Here is a 13672-nt window from a genome sequence, read left to right as displayed (position 1 = left end):
CCCCTGTGCACACGACTGTTGGGAAAGCTCCGATTTACTCCGCTGCAGCTGGGCAGGCCGGCAAGTGACCATGCCTAGGGGGGGTCCCAGCTCTCGCCGGCCTGGCCAGCCCTCGGGTACCAGAGTGGATTCGTGCGCACACGAGTTGCGGTCCTGCAGGAGGGGACCCAGACGCCGGCTCTCCCAACTCCCCGGGCTCTGCGGGCCCCTGGACCCCCTTCCCGGCCGCGCCGGCCCCCTTGGCCGCGCCCCCTCTGGCGAGCTATGGGCGCGGATGCCCAGCGGCCGCCACTTACCCGACTTGTTGCTGCTGCTGCAGCCGCCGCCGGTGCTGATGCTGCGGGAGCCGAGCGGTTTTCAGCAGAGTCGTAAATCAGGCTGAGCCGGGCCGGTTCCCACCCCCGCCGCACCCCCGCGCCGGGACTAGCGGCGTCCAGGGCGGAGCGTGGCGCCGGCCAGGGGCGGGCAGGAGCGCCGGCCGGCTGACACCCGGTGCCGCCCTCCTCTGCCCAGCTGGCGGGAGGCCGGCCTCATCCCCCAGCCCGGGGGCGGGCTCCCGCCCAGGATTCCGCTGACATCACAGGGAGAGATGCTGGGATCGTTCCCGGGGGAGGGAAGAGGAGGCGCGTGCCAGCCTCGCGCTTTCTGCAGGCCCAGGCAAGCTCCCCCCCGCCCCGACTTTACAGTTATTAGGGACTCGGAAAGTGTGCATGAGCTTGAAGCATGGCTGACCATCTTCTTGGAAAAAATTTCCTGCTCAGAAAGTCCAGGAAAAGGACCTCGGCATCCTAAGTGAGAGGGCAAGAATGCCCCCCAAAACTAATAAAAGTCCACGTCAGCCTTCCAAATGCGTATCCTACAGCTGAGTTAACAGGCAGAACTGGACTTAGTAGAGGAGTTGTTAACGTGGAGTTAAAGCAAAGAGAACACTCTCACCCGCACCCTCATCCCTAAGAGGATGCCCCCTTTCCCTGGAGAGGCTAAGATTTAGCATCCTGAAGAGATTTCTTTCCTTCTAGGACCCTGATGTCTCATCTTGGTGTTTGTTTGTTTGTTGTTTAAAATCTGCTTTAGGATGTTTCTAGTATAATTCTTGAAAGAGGAAACCATGATAAAAGTTACTGTTGGGTTTTCTTTTCATCTTCTTAAACCCACCCCCATTCTATTATATGAAGTTATTACTCTTTTCAACTGATTTTAACTGTAAACAGCGCAATAATTACCTTATTTGGGGATTTTGCGGGGAAGTTGCAGGGTTTGTTTGCATTACCGGCTGAGCCTCACCCCTCCAGCCTTATTTTTTATTCTTTATTTTGAAACAGGGTCTCACTAAGTTGCACAGGGCCTAAGTAGCTGAGACTGGCCGCAAACCTGTACTCTTCCTGTCTTGGCCTCCCAAGTACTGGGATTACAAGCTTGCACCACTGCCTAGCTCTTTGTTTTTGACAGATGAATCATCACATCAATGTATTTAAGAGTCTGAGTTCAAGGCTCAGACTTGATTCAAATCCTAACTCAGGATTTAGGTTCTGCCTCTAGGACCAGAGGAAAGACTTTTCTGTTCCTTGGATTCCTCATTAATAAAATGGAAACAGTCAGGAGTTACCTTTTAACACAGTGGTAAGGATCAAATGGACTAACATTCCCTGACCCAGATCCACAGTGATAGTCAGCTATTATTTTTATTTTGTTATTATATGTATTATATATTATATATTACATATATTATATATTATTTGTTATTATTAATTCCACAAGAGAGGGTCTACATGCTGTAACAATCAGAAATGAGGAGTGGAAGCCGGGCGTAGTGGTGCACACTTGTAATTTCAGCATTCGGGAGGCTGAGACAGGAGGATCGTGGTTTGAGGACAGCCTTAGCTACACACATACATGTACATATACATACATATATATATATATATATATATATATATATATATATATATATATATATAGTCGGGGTTGTAGCTCAAAGGTAGGACCCCTGGGTTCCATCCCCAGTACAACAACCAAAAAAAAAAAAAGAAATATTTTGTTGAAGGGACGAATTCAAAGACATGAATTCTGTTTCTACATAGGAGGAAACTAACCCTCCAAGAAGCTAAGTAACTTTTCCAAGATTATACCTATAAAATATCAAACCTAAGATCTACACTCTAGGTATTTAACTACTATGCTTATTGCCTTTCTAGCTTTTAATGAAAAAAAAAAGTTTCAAGAGAAAAAGTAACTCACTTAAAGTCATGAACTAATGCATAATAGAATTAGAACGAGAACTCATGGCTGCTAGCATTTATGTTCTTCTATGCCACTGTATCCATCAGCATTCTCGCAACCATAATCTAAAGATCTGACCACATAACTTAGAGAAAAGAAGATTTATTTTCTTACAGTTTGGGGCTCAGTCCACAGGAGGCTGGGGACGGTGGCTCTCAGGGCATTTTAGAGGGAGAGCAGGTGGGCTGTGCCCCTCACATCACAGAGACTAGAAGCAGGAAGCAAACAGGGGGAGGAGGACCCCTTTATATAACCCCAAGGCCACACCCCAGGGACCCACCTCCAGCCACACCCTACAAGCCGATGAAGTGCCACCCAAGCGAATCAGTTGCAATGGATTTATCCACTTCTGGGATTACAACCCTCGTGACTCAATTATATCAGCTCCAAATATTGAGCTCTTTAGGGGACATTTTATATCTAACTATAACAACCCCACTGTGCTATTTCAGTGTTCCCTCCAGAAGTTCACAACTCGTGAATAGGAGCAAAGAATCCACAAATGAACTAAACTCGTAGTGAAAGAAATTAAATAAGAAGCGTCTATGGGACCTGGTGTCATGCCTGGTACACAGTAGATATTCAGTAAATGTGTGCTGAGTGGACAATGATCATATTCTCACCTTCAGAGTAGTTTTATAACATGTCTGCCCCTATTTACACACATATTCAGTGTCTCTCAAAGTGGGTCCCATGGAAACTAGGGAGCTTCTTGAAATTCAAATGACTGGGACCTTGATCTAATAAATTGGAGTCTATGGGTGTGGTCTCGAAAATACGCATTTTTACCTATATCTCTGACTTTTAACATTTGAAAAACACTTCGTCGCTACAAGAATTATCCAAGTCAGGCATTGGTTACTCTTTGTACACAAGAGAAAACGCTGCTGGAGGTATAATTCATGTCGCTGAAGGTCGCACCACTCACAGGCATCTGAGACAGAAAGGATTCCAAGCTAATTCTGACTCCCAAAGCCTGGCCTCTTTTCATTGATTGCCACTATGGGAGGAAAGAAGGAGGAGAGGAAAAGAGAAGAGGCAGAATGAAAAAATAGGTGAGGAAGAAAAGAGTGAGGAGAGAAGGGAAGGAAGAAAGGAAATCAGATGATGATACAGAAAACAGGTCCTATTGAAAAGGGCAATCGCTCTTCAAGCTAGACTGTCAGAGAATCTCTGCTGGAAAACCTAGGGACGGAGGGGAGATTTATGAGCGCTTCCCTTCCTCTGTTTATCAAATAGCGTTTCGCGCACTGTGGCCAGAAGGGCTATCTTCCAAATGCAGATTTCCTGAACCTGTGTTTAAATTTTGGAGAGATTCATTTATTACATGTGTTGATTACACTTGCCAGAAAGCCACCTCACAGGGATGGAACACAGACTTTCTAAGATGTAAACAAGTACCCCAGATGAGGGGAACTTGGGGTCAGATAGGTGCTATTTTTGTTAGGTTAGCAGCAAACCTCTGTGTGCAGTCAGAGGCCCCCTGGGATGCAGGGTTAATAAGAGGCTTAAAGATCACAAATGGTCCTATGGAATCAGACAAATAATTTTGCACACAGAGTGCCAAGTAAGTATGAAAATCCAGGACCAGCTGCACTACTTCCCAAGGAGCGTACAAGCAAACTCACTCCACTCTGACCTTACGTACTGACTTTGAGCAGCAGATCCGTCCTCTGCTGCGGCTGTCTTCCAGCACCCAGATGCAAATAATTACATACATGTGTCCATTCTGTCTTTTATTGTATGCCTACTATGTGTCTGTACAAGTCACTTGCGTCGTTAAGCTTTCCATTCTTAGCTATAGTTTGGCTTTAAAGCCTCCAACAGAATAATCTACTAGAAAACTCCATTTCCGTTAAATTTCGTTGGCATGGCAACCACCAAGCAACACGGTGGAAAGTGCCTTAAATTTCATAGCAGTCTGTTAGCCAGAGTGAATCTGCAGGGAGTAGGCCATCCATGGAGGCTAAAAATAGACATCCTACAGCAAGGTGGCGCCCTGCCCAGGAAGAAATGTGTTACTTTCTCCCCTTGGTGGGGTCAAACATGAGTCAGTGGAGAGGATGGGTCAGTTTTTCACTTTGCTGTCTTCTTCAGCTTAGAGCTTGGATGAAAAATGTAGAGACCCCAAGGTCTTAGACTCACTCCACCCCAGTCAGTTGTATGTTTTGATTTAAACTGGGCAACATCTCTGGGCTTCAGTGTCTTCATTTGTAAAGGGCAGGAGGCACAATGCACTAACGACTTCCCAGCACCACAGTCCTAGTGGCTAGTTCAGTTCATGCATTGGTCATTTCTTTGACGGCAAAGATGGGGTGACCGAAGGAGAGAGCATGGCAGGCAGTCATGGGGTGCAGACGTTTGTCAACAGGCACTTGGGCAAAAATCATTAGGTGTCCTCTCTTGTAGTAACAGCTGACCTGTATTTTGTCCTTACCATGTGCCAGAGATGGTTATAGTGGTTGACACATGATATGCCACTGAGCCTTCCTATCAAGGGTAGGGGAAAGGTGTGATTGATATCCCCATTTCACAAATGAGTAAATTGGGTCTCAGAAAGGTAAATGGTGTAACTAGCATTTGAATCCAGGCTACTTTAGTAAAGAACCTACATGTCTCATGCCTAGATTCATGCCCACACACTCAGGGCCCTTGAAAACTAATTGTTGGGCATGTACTCAAGAACTGCTCAGCTAGAAGGTTCTCGGTGCCTAGAATTCACAAATCTTTCAGGCTTTTCCTTTCTTAGTAGTTTACAATGTGAGAAAAACCCTTGAGACTTCTTCCCTGAGCAGAAGCGGTGTTTTTTCATTAAGAAAAGGTGTGTCTACTCAGTCCTGGGAGAGCATGTCACTGTGAAAGAAAATATACAGTTAAAATATGAGGCTTGTTAAATTATGAGTTTGAATTATGTAACCATGTGAAAAATGAATTATGGAGCTGAGGCACTGTCAAAATAGAGCCTGTTTTCTAGGACCTAAGTTACACAAGCAATTTTATTCCGTTATTTTAGGTGAAAATTACATTTGTTTTTAGAAGCAGAGAGGAAAGAGAGAATTTTGATGTAGGCAAGGGAAAACTGAACTTGAAAATAAAATATACATAGACTTTTCTCCTGCTGTATGTAAAGGAAATACGTAGTAGACAGTCAAACCTAGTTAAACTCATAACCCATCCACATAAAGTGAATCCATTTTTTTAACATTATAAACCAATGCAGACATATGAAGGTTTAATTGGAGCCCTTTTTACCTTCATTGGCTACAGAAATAATTCTCCTGACAGAGAAGACAGAAGAATCTCTTCTCCCACTCCTATCAGTACAGGACCGGTTTTCTAGGTTATGCTAAGAGATTTATTATACAAGACAGCTCATGGCTAAGATTTTAACGTAAGTTTTAAAAAATAGCTTCTTTAAGATGTTATTATTACAAGGTGAAAATAATTCGTGTTCCTCAGTCTTTAGCTTCTAGTCTAATTCCTCTCTAAAAAGTGAATCACTAAATCATTTTAAACTTTTGATTGGAAACTATTTTATGTATGATTTTTATATCATAATTGTAAGTCCTAATGAATTTTCACAACTAGACATACCATGTAATCAGCTAAAGAAACAGTAATCAGCTGCTTGACAGAACATTCCTTCCTATTCTATCACAAACTTACCCTGCTCTCCTAACGGTCCCACCATCCTGACTTCTAGTGACCCGAAATAGGCTACTACAAAAATAGGCACATCGAATTGGCTCCACGTCCCTCACATAAACAGAGCCACATCGAAGGCACTCATTTGCGTTTAACTTTTGTTCAATAATGATAGAGACTGATATTATTGTAAAAAGCTGTAGTTTGTTCATTTTCCTTGTCATATAGTATTTTATGTGTGCTACTGTATGAAATACTCCAATTACTTATGGATTCTACGAAAAATGAGCATTTGGGTCAGGTCAAAATGAGCATAGCTTCAGTCAGGAGTTATTGTGAAAGGCTGATACAAATATTCTAGTGAGACACTGAATATCTGAGCTGACAATGGGTGGACCATAAATAAAAACCAAACTCTACATCTATAGCAGTCTGTCCAGGGTGCTAAGGAACTTCTTCACTGGCAATTGACCCCACACACACAAGGAATTATAAATGGCAGTTTTCATAATGCTGAGCCCTACTTTTATTTTATTTTATTTTTTATTTTTTGTGGTGCTAAGGATTGAATCGAGGGGGCATTCTACCTCCAAGCTACACCCCCAGGCCTGTTTTTTATTCTTTTGTTTGTTTGTTTGTTTCTGGTGGTACTGGGGGTGGAACCCAGAGGCTTTCTACCTCTGGGCTATACTCCCAGACGTATTTTACAATTTATTTGGAAACAGGATCTCACTAAGTTGCTGAGAGCCTCACTAAGTAACTGAGGCTGGCTTCGAACCTTCGCAATCTTGTCTCAGCCTTCCAGGCGCGGGGATTACAAGCGTGCGCCACCATGCCTGGCGCTTTCTTCTTTCTTTTTTTTTTCAGAAAATTTATTTATTTATTTTTATGCACATATATATGATATATAAAACACTTTTCCAAGCTTTTAAACATAACTGAAACTAATGCATATAAGAAACTAAACTAAATGTTATATTTGCCCTAACGCTAACTGTAATCCTAGTTCTAAACTTATGGGAAAATCTTACAATACACTGAAATTGAACATAATTGCACATATATATGATATGAAAACACTTTTCTGAGCTTTTAAACATAGCTGAAATTAACGCATATAAGAAACTAAACTAAATGTTATACTAGTCCTAACGCTAACTGTAATCCTAATTCTAAACAAATGTGACACTCTTATAATACACTGAAATTGAACATGATTTCACATATATATGACATGAAAAACCCTTTTCCGTGCTTTTAAACATAGCTGAATCTAATGCATATAAGAAACTAAAATAAATTTTATATTCGTCCTAATGCTAACTGTACTCCTATGTCTAAACATATGTGAAACTCTTACAATACACTGAAATTGAACATAATTGTACATATATGTGATATATAGAACACTTTTCCGAGCTTTTAAACATAGCTGAAACTAACGCATATAAGAAACTAAACTAAATGTTATATTCATCCTAACGCTAACTGTAGTCCTAAATCTAAACGTATGTGAAACTCTTACAATACACTGAAATTGAACATGATTTCACATATATGTATGATATGTAAAAAGCTTTTCCGAGCTTCTGAACATAGCTGAAACTAACGCATATAAGAAACTAAATGTTATATTTGTCCTAACGCTAACTGTAATCCTAATTCTAAACCAATGTGAAACTCTTATAATACACTGAAATTGAACATGATTTTGCATATATATGATATGTAAAAAACTTTTCTGAGCTTCTAAACATAGCTGAAACTAACACATATAAGAAACTAAACTAAATGTTATATTCATCCTAACGCTAACTGTAATCCTAAATCTAAACGTATGTGAAACTCTTAAAATACACTGCAATTGAACATGATTTCACATATATATCATATGTAAAACACTTTTCCAAGCTTTTAAACATAGCTGAAATTAACGCATATAAGAAACTAAACTAAATGTTATATTCGTCCTAATGCTAACTGTAATCCTAATTCTAAACGTATGTGAGTCTTACAGTACACTGAAATTGAACATAATTGCACATATATATGACATGTAAAACACTTTTCCGAGCTTTTAAACATAGCTGAAACTAACGCATATAGGAAACTAAACTAAATGTTATATTTGCCCTAATGCTAACTGTAATTTTAATTCTAAACCAATGTGAAACTCTTACAATACACTGAAATTGAACATAATTGCACATATATATGATATAAAAACACTTTTCCGAGCTTTTAAACATAGCTGAAACTAACGCATATAAGAAACTAAACTAAATGTTATACTAGTCCTAACGCTAACTGTAATCCTAATTCTACTTATGGACTTCCTCTCTTCTCTGGTTCTGAAGTCTGCTTCTTTTTTTTTTTTTCTTTATGATTTATTTCTTTAAGAATTTTCTCTAGTGTTGGCTTTAAATTCATGAATTTTTTAAAATTTTGTTTATCCTGAAATACTTTTATTTCCCCATTGATTTTGAATAATAGTTTTGCTGGATAGAGTAGTTTTGGTTGGAAGTTATTTTCTTCCAGGGTCTGAATCACGTCGTACCAGTCTCTCCTAGCATTCCTGACCTGGGTTGTATAGTCTGGGGTGATTCTTATTGTTTTGCCTCTATATGTCACCTGTCCTTTTGTTCTCACTGCTTTTAAGATTCCTTCCTTGGCCTCTATGTTGGTCATTTTGGCTATTATGTGGCGTGGGTAGGTCCTTCTTTGGTCCTGTCTCAATGGTGTTCTGTATGCCTCCTGGACATGAAGATCCAAGTCTCTTTCCATGTTTGGAAAATTCTCTGAAATTATTTCTTTGAAGAGATTACGGATGCCCTTGGTCTGTACCTCTATCCCTTCTTCAATACCTATTATCCATAAGTTAGGATGCTTCATATTATCCCATATTTGCTGGATGTTTAGGTTTTGTTGCTCTAAAGATTTCTGTATATTGCTGACCGTGTTTTTGGTTTTGGATGTACTGTCTTCTAACATTGAAATTCTGTTTTCCATTTCATCTAATCTTCCAGAATTTCTTTCTATTGCTGTCTTCATTTCACTTATTGACTCTTTCATTTCATTTCAGACCTCTTTCTGATTCTTTCTTAGTGTTTCCAACTCATCTTTCATCTCCTCTAGACTTGTTTTAAATCCTTTCATCATATTGTAAATCAAGATTCGGAACTCCTCTTCTTGCATTTCTTGTAGGTCAGTATTCGTGACTTCTGTCCTTTCTCCACTATTCCTGGTTCTCATATTTTCAACGTTCCCCGGCCTGTTCTTCTGATGTCTTCCCATTGATTGGGGTATTGTGTATAGACCAATCTTAGTAGTGGGGATTTAGAAGAGTTAACAGGTAAGCAGTACTTTTTCGAGTGGTGAGGGTTGGGTGATGGTGGAGTAGCAGGGGTCAGAAGTCAGGAACCATGAACACCAAAATTTTGTTTCTCTTCTTCACAAAATAAACAGTAGCCAATGCCAACGGTTGTTGAGTGTGCTGTCACTTCGGTGGCTGCAAGGCTCTGACCACGGGCGGGTGGGCAGGTGTGGGCGGGGCACCCTTAGGAGACTCCCCTCCCACCCAGAAAGAAAAAAAATTTTTCACTGCTACCGAGTGCCTGATCCCACATCCTCCCCAAACCATACATACTCTCTTCTTTTATTAAAAAAAAAAAAAGGAAACGAGAAAAAAATATTCGAGAGGGGTTAAGATGGCCCCCGTGGCAGCTAGATTAGAGATGCAGACAAAACATATCTATCTGAACTGGCTTTTGGATAAATTTCCCACGAAGGAGGATTGCTGCTTCTGTACATTGTTAAGAATCCTGAACATTACCTGTAAGGAGAGAGTCTAGCAGAGACCTAGGAGGAAGGTGGTGGCAGCAGCAGTGGTCAAGATGGTGGTGGAAACTTGGATTTGGGAGAGGCAGACATCTGATCCAACCCACCCTGATCCTCTGAAGAAATTAGCCCAAAGGTCGAATGCTACTGTCGAGCATGCTTAGGAACACTGGACATTATGCAGTATGGAAAAAGAGCTTGGAAAAGATTTGAAATGGTGGAGGTAGTTGCATTGGCAGCGGCAAGTACTCAGGGGAGACAGAGATCTGATGTAACACCTGGAACTTTTGAAGAAATTACCTTAGAGGCAGAATACTACCACCACACACCCTTGGGAACGTGGGACACCCTGCTGGGTGAAGAGGGTGCTCAGACTGGAGCCCGCCAAGGGGTGAGGCCGGTCCCGGGGTCAGAGAGGTTGAAATCGAAGCCTGTCCTGAGGCAAGGCTGGTGCTGGAGCCAGCAAAGCCAGGATCGGAGCCTGCCATGAGACAAGGCCAGTGCTGGGGCCTCCAAGGCTGGGATCGGAGCCTGCCGAGGGGTTAGGCTGGTACCGGGGTCAGCGAGGCCAGGATTGGAGCCTGCCCTGAGGCAAGGCCGGTGCTGGGGCCAGTGAAGCCAGGATCAGAGCCTGCTATGAGGCAAGGCCGGTGCTGGGGCCTCTGAGGCCAGAATCAGAGCCTGCCGAGAGGTTAGGCCGGTGCTGGAGTCAGCAAGACTGGGATTGGAGCCAGCTTTGAGGCAGGGCCAGTGTTGGGGCCTCCGAGGTCAGGATCAGAGCCAGCTGATGCGTTAGGCCAGTGCCAGAGCCAGCGAGGCTGGGATCGGAGCCTGCCATGAGGCAAGGGTGGTGCTGAGGCCTCCGAGGCAGGGATCGGTGCCAGCCGAGGGGTTAGGCTGGTGCCGGGGCCAGCAAGGTCAGGATCGGAGCCTGCCATGAGGCAAGACCAGTGCTGGGACCTACGAGGCCGGGATCAGACTCTGCCAAGGGGTATGGATGGTGCCGGAGCCAGCGAGGCCGGGATCGGAAACTGCTGTGAGGCAAGGATGGAGCTGGGACTTTCAATACCAGGATAGGTGCCTGCCAAGGGGTTAGGCTGGTGCCAGGGTCAGCGAGGCCAGGATTGGAGTCTGTCGTGAGGCTAGGCCGCTGCTGGGGCCTCTAAGGCCGGGAGAGGAGCCAGCCGAGGGGTTAGTTCAGTGTGGGGGCCAGCGAGGCTGGGATCAGAGTCCTCCAGGTGACCAGGTCACTACTGGGGCCGTCATGAGTGGGATCGGAACTTGCAATGCAGCACAGAGAAATAGCACAGAAAATAAAATCCAGATATTTCCCCTAATTAGCAAGAACTAGGAGGAAAGGGGTAACAGAAGGAGGTCGAGTTGTAGAAAGGGCCCTATTGAGAAGCAATTAAGGTGACCAATCAGAGGGGAGGGGATGGGGGAGGATGGAATCTCTTTAAAACTCATGAGGTGCCTAAACAAATATATCAAAGATACTCACCAATTAAGCATGGGATCAAGAGAGGGGGAGGGAATGGGATGGAGATTGGATGAGGGCTTATTGGATGATATGTGCTTGTATAGCCTCTCAAGTCTTGTATTCCAAAGTGATGTATGATTACAAAAAAAAATATGTTGTACTAAATGTTCATAAAAATATAAATAAAAAAATAAAATGATATCTTTGTATAAAGTATCTTTCAAATCTTTTGTTCCTTTAAATCTTCAGTTAACCTTTATTCCTATTTATTAAAAAAGTTGTGAGGGAAGTACTGGGGATTGAACTAGGGGCATTTGACCTCTGAGTTACACCCTCAGCCTACTTTATTTATTTATTTTTTTGAAACAGGGTCTCAATAAGTTGCTAAGGGCCTTGCTAAATTGCTGAGACAAGCATCAAACCTTTGATCCTCCTGTGTCAGCCTCTCAAGTACTAGGACTACAAGCATGAGACACCTAACCTGGCTATTAATAAAGTTTTCTATATGTAATGGTTTAGAAATAAAATGCCAGCCGGGCATGGTGGTGCACGCTTGTAATCCCAGCGCTTGGGAGGCTGAGACAGGAGGATCACACAGGTTTGAAGCCAGCCTCAGCTACTTAGTGATGCTCTCAGCAACTTAGTGAGATCCTGTGTCCAAATAAAGTATAAAATAGGTCTGGGAATATAGGCTGGAAGTAGAAAAGCCCCTGGGTTCCACCCCTAGTACCACAAAAAAAAAATAATAATAATAAAATAAAAAAATAAATGCCTCCTGGACCTTACTGAAATGGGGTGGCAGTGTTGTAAGTGGAGCTTGGTTGTAATCTCAGCAGTGGATAAATCTATTGCAATGGGTTTATATGGGTAGTAATCCAGGCCAGGAGGTTATAGCTAGAGAAGGTGGGTCCCTGGGGGTGCAGACTCAGGGATTACATCTGGCTCCTCCTCTTCCTGCTGTCTCTCTTGCTTCAGGCCTCCATGATGTGAGGAGCACAGCCCTTGTTCTCTCCCTCTCCCCACCTCCCACCACCATGCTATAAAATGTGTACCAGTATTGGTAAATGGCTTTAAAATGTATGAATGTACCAGTATTGGGAATTGGTTAAAAAATGTATTTGAAAATAATGTCAGTATTAGAAAACCAGGAGCTTAAGAGTAAAGGCTGCAGAGGACCCAGGCATGCAGGGTGATTAGCAAGAGAATAGAGGAAGCCTAGAAGCTCAGGTTCTTTTACATTTCAAAGAGAAGCAAACTTCCTCCAGGATGTGGGGGAATGCCATGAGCCTCCAAGAGATCCCAGACTCTGATAATCAACTAACACATTTTGAAGTGTAACAAAAGTCCTGGGGTCTGTGCCAGAGACAAGGCAGATCTACAGGAAGGAATCCCTACATCAAAAGACCTGGCCCAACAAAGGGTGGATCTGGTTGGGTCATAACACTGGCTATAAAGATACTCTGTACCCAGAAACCTCAGGTGACTTCTTTTCAAGTCACCTCCCCCACACTATCTCTGGTATAAAGCTTTGTTAAATCTACCCTATCTTTCTATCTTTGTAATAATAAAAGTTGCTTGAGCTTACAGCCAAAGAGTTTGGGCTAGTGTTTTCTATACCTAGCTCAGAACAAGAACCCATGGCTACATTTCTCACTGTAACAGCTTCGGGAGCCCAACAGGGATGCCAGAGCAGTTCCACCACCATAACAAAATCCACAGTTCCCAGCTTCACATGGAGCAAATAAATCTTCCTTCTTCTACCTTATGTGGTCAGTCTTTATATTATAGCCGTCAGAATGCTGACAGATATAGTGTGGATTCTATATTTGAAGGTTTTTAAAATCATGTATACATATAGAGTTTTTTTCTATAATGGTTAGTGCCTTCACTATATTGGTTAGGACATCTTAATCCAAGGTCAGAGGGTTTTCTTCCTATATTTTCCTCTTTTCCTTGCCTTCTTGTTTTATTTTGCACATTCTGATCTGTACCATCTGGAATTAATGTTTGAACAATAAAACAGTAAAGGTTCCAGATACATTTTTCATGTATTCAATTAATTCAATAAAATTTGTTGAAAATACCATTTTTTTCACTATTGCCTTCATTGTTGTTTTTGCCATGAATCAGGTGATGATTGGTGTGTGCTCTCTGACCTGGCTCATTGCTTATCTATCTTGTATCAACACTATTAGGTCTTCACTGCTATAGTTGTATAATGGGTTATGTTCTCAAGTAGAATGAATCCTCTCATTTTGTTTTTCCTCTTTACTTACCTTGGATATCCTTGTCCCTTTGTGTTTTCATGTAAACTTTAGAATCAATCTATAAGTTAAAAAAAATTCTGATACAAATTATACTTATAAATTAATTTTGGAAGAATTAAAATACTTATACTGATCTTTATAAATATTAAAAATGTATATCTAC

The sequence above is a fragment of the Muscardinus avellanarius genome (genome assembly GCF_963383645.1).
Source record: "Muscardinus avellanarius genome assembly, chromosome: 4".
In the NCBI taxonomy this organism is placed as follows: domain Eukaryota; kingdom Metazoa; phylum Chordata; class Mammalia; order Rodentia; family Gliridae; genus Muscardinus; species Muscardinus avellanarius.
The sequence above is the reverse complement of the archived record's forward strand: the minus strand, read 5'-3'. Positions refer to the sequence as shown.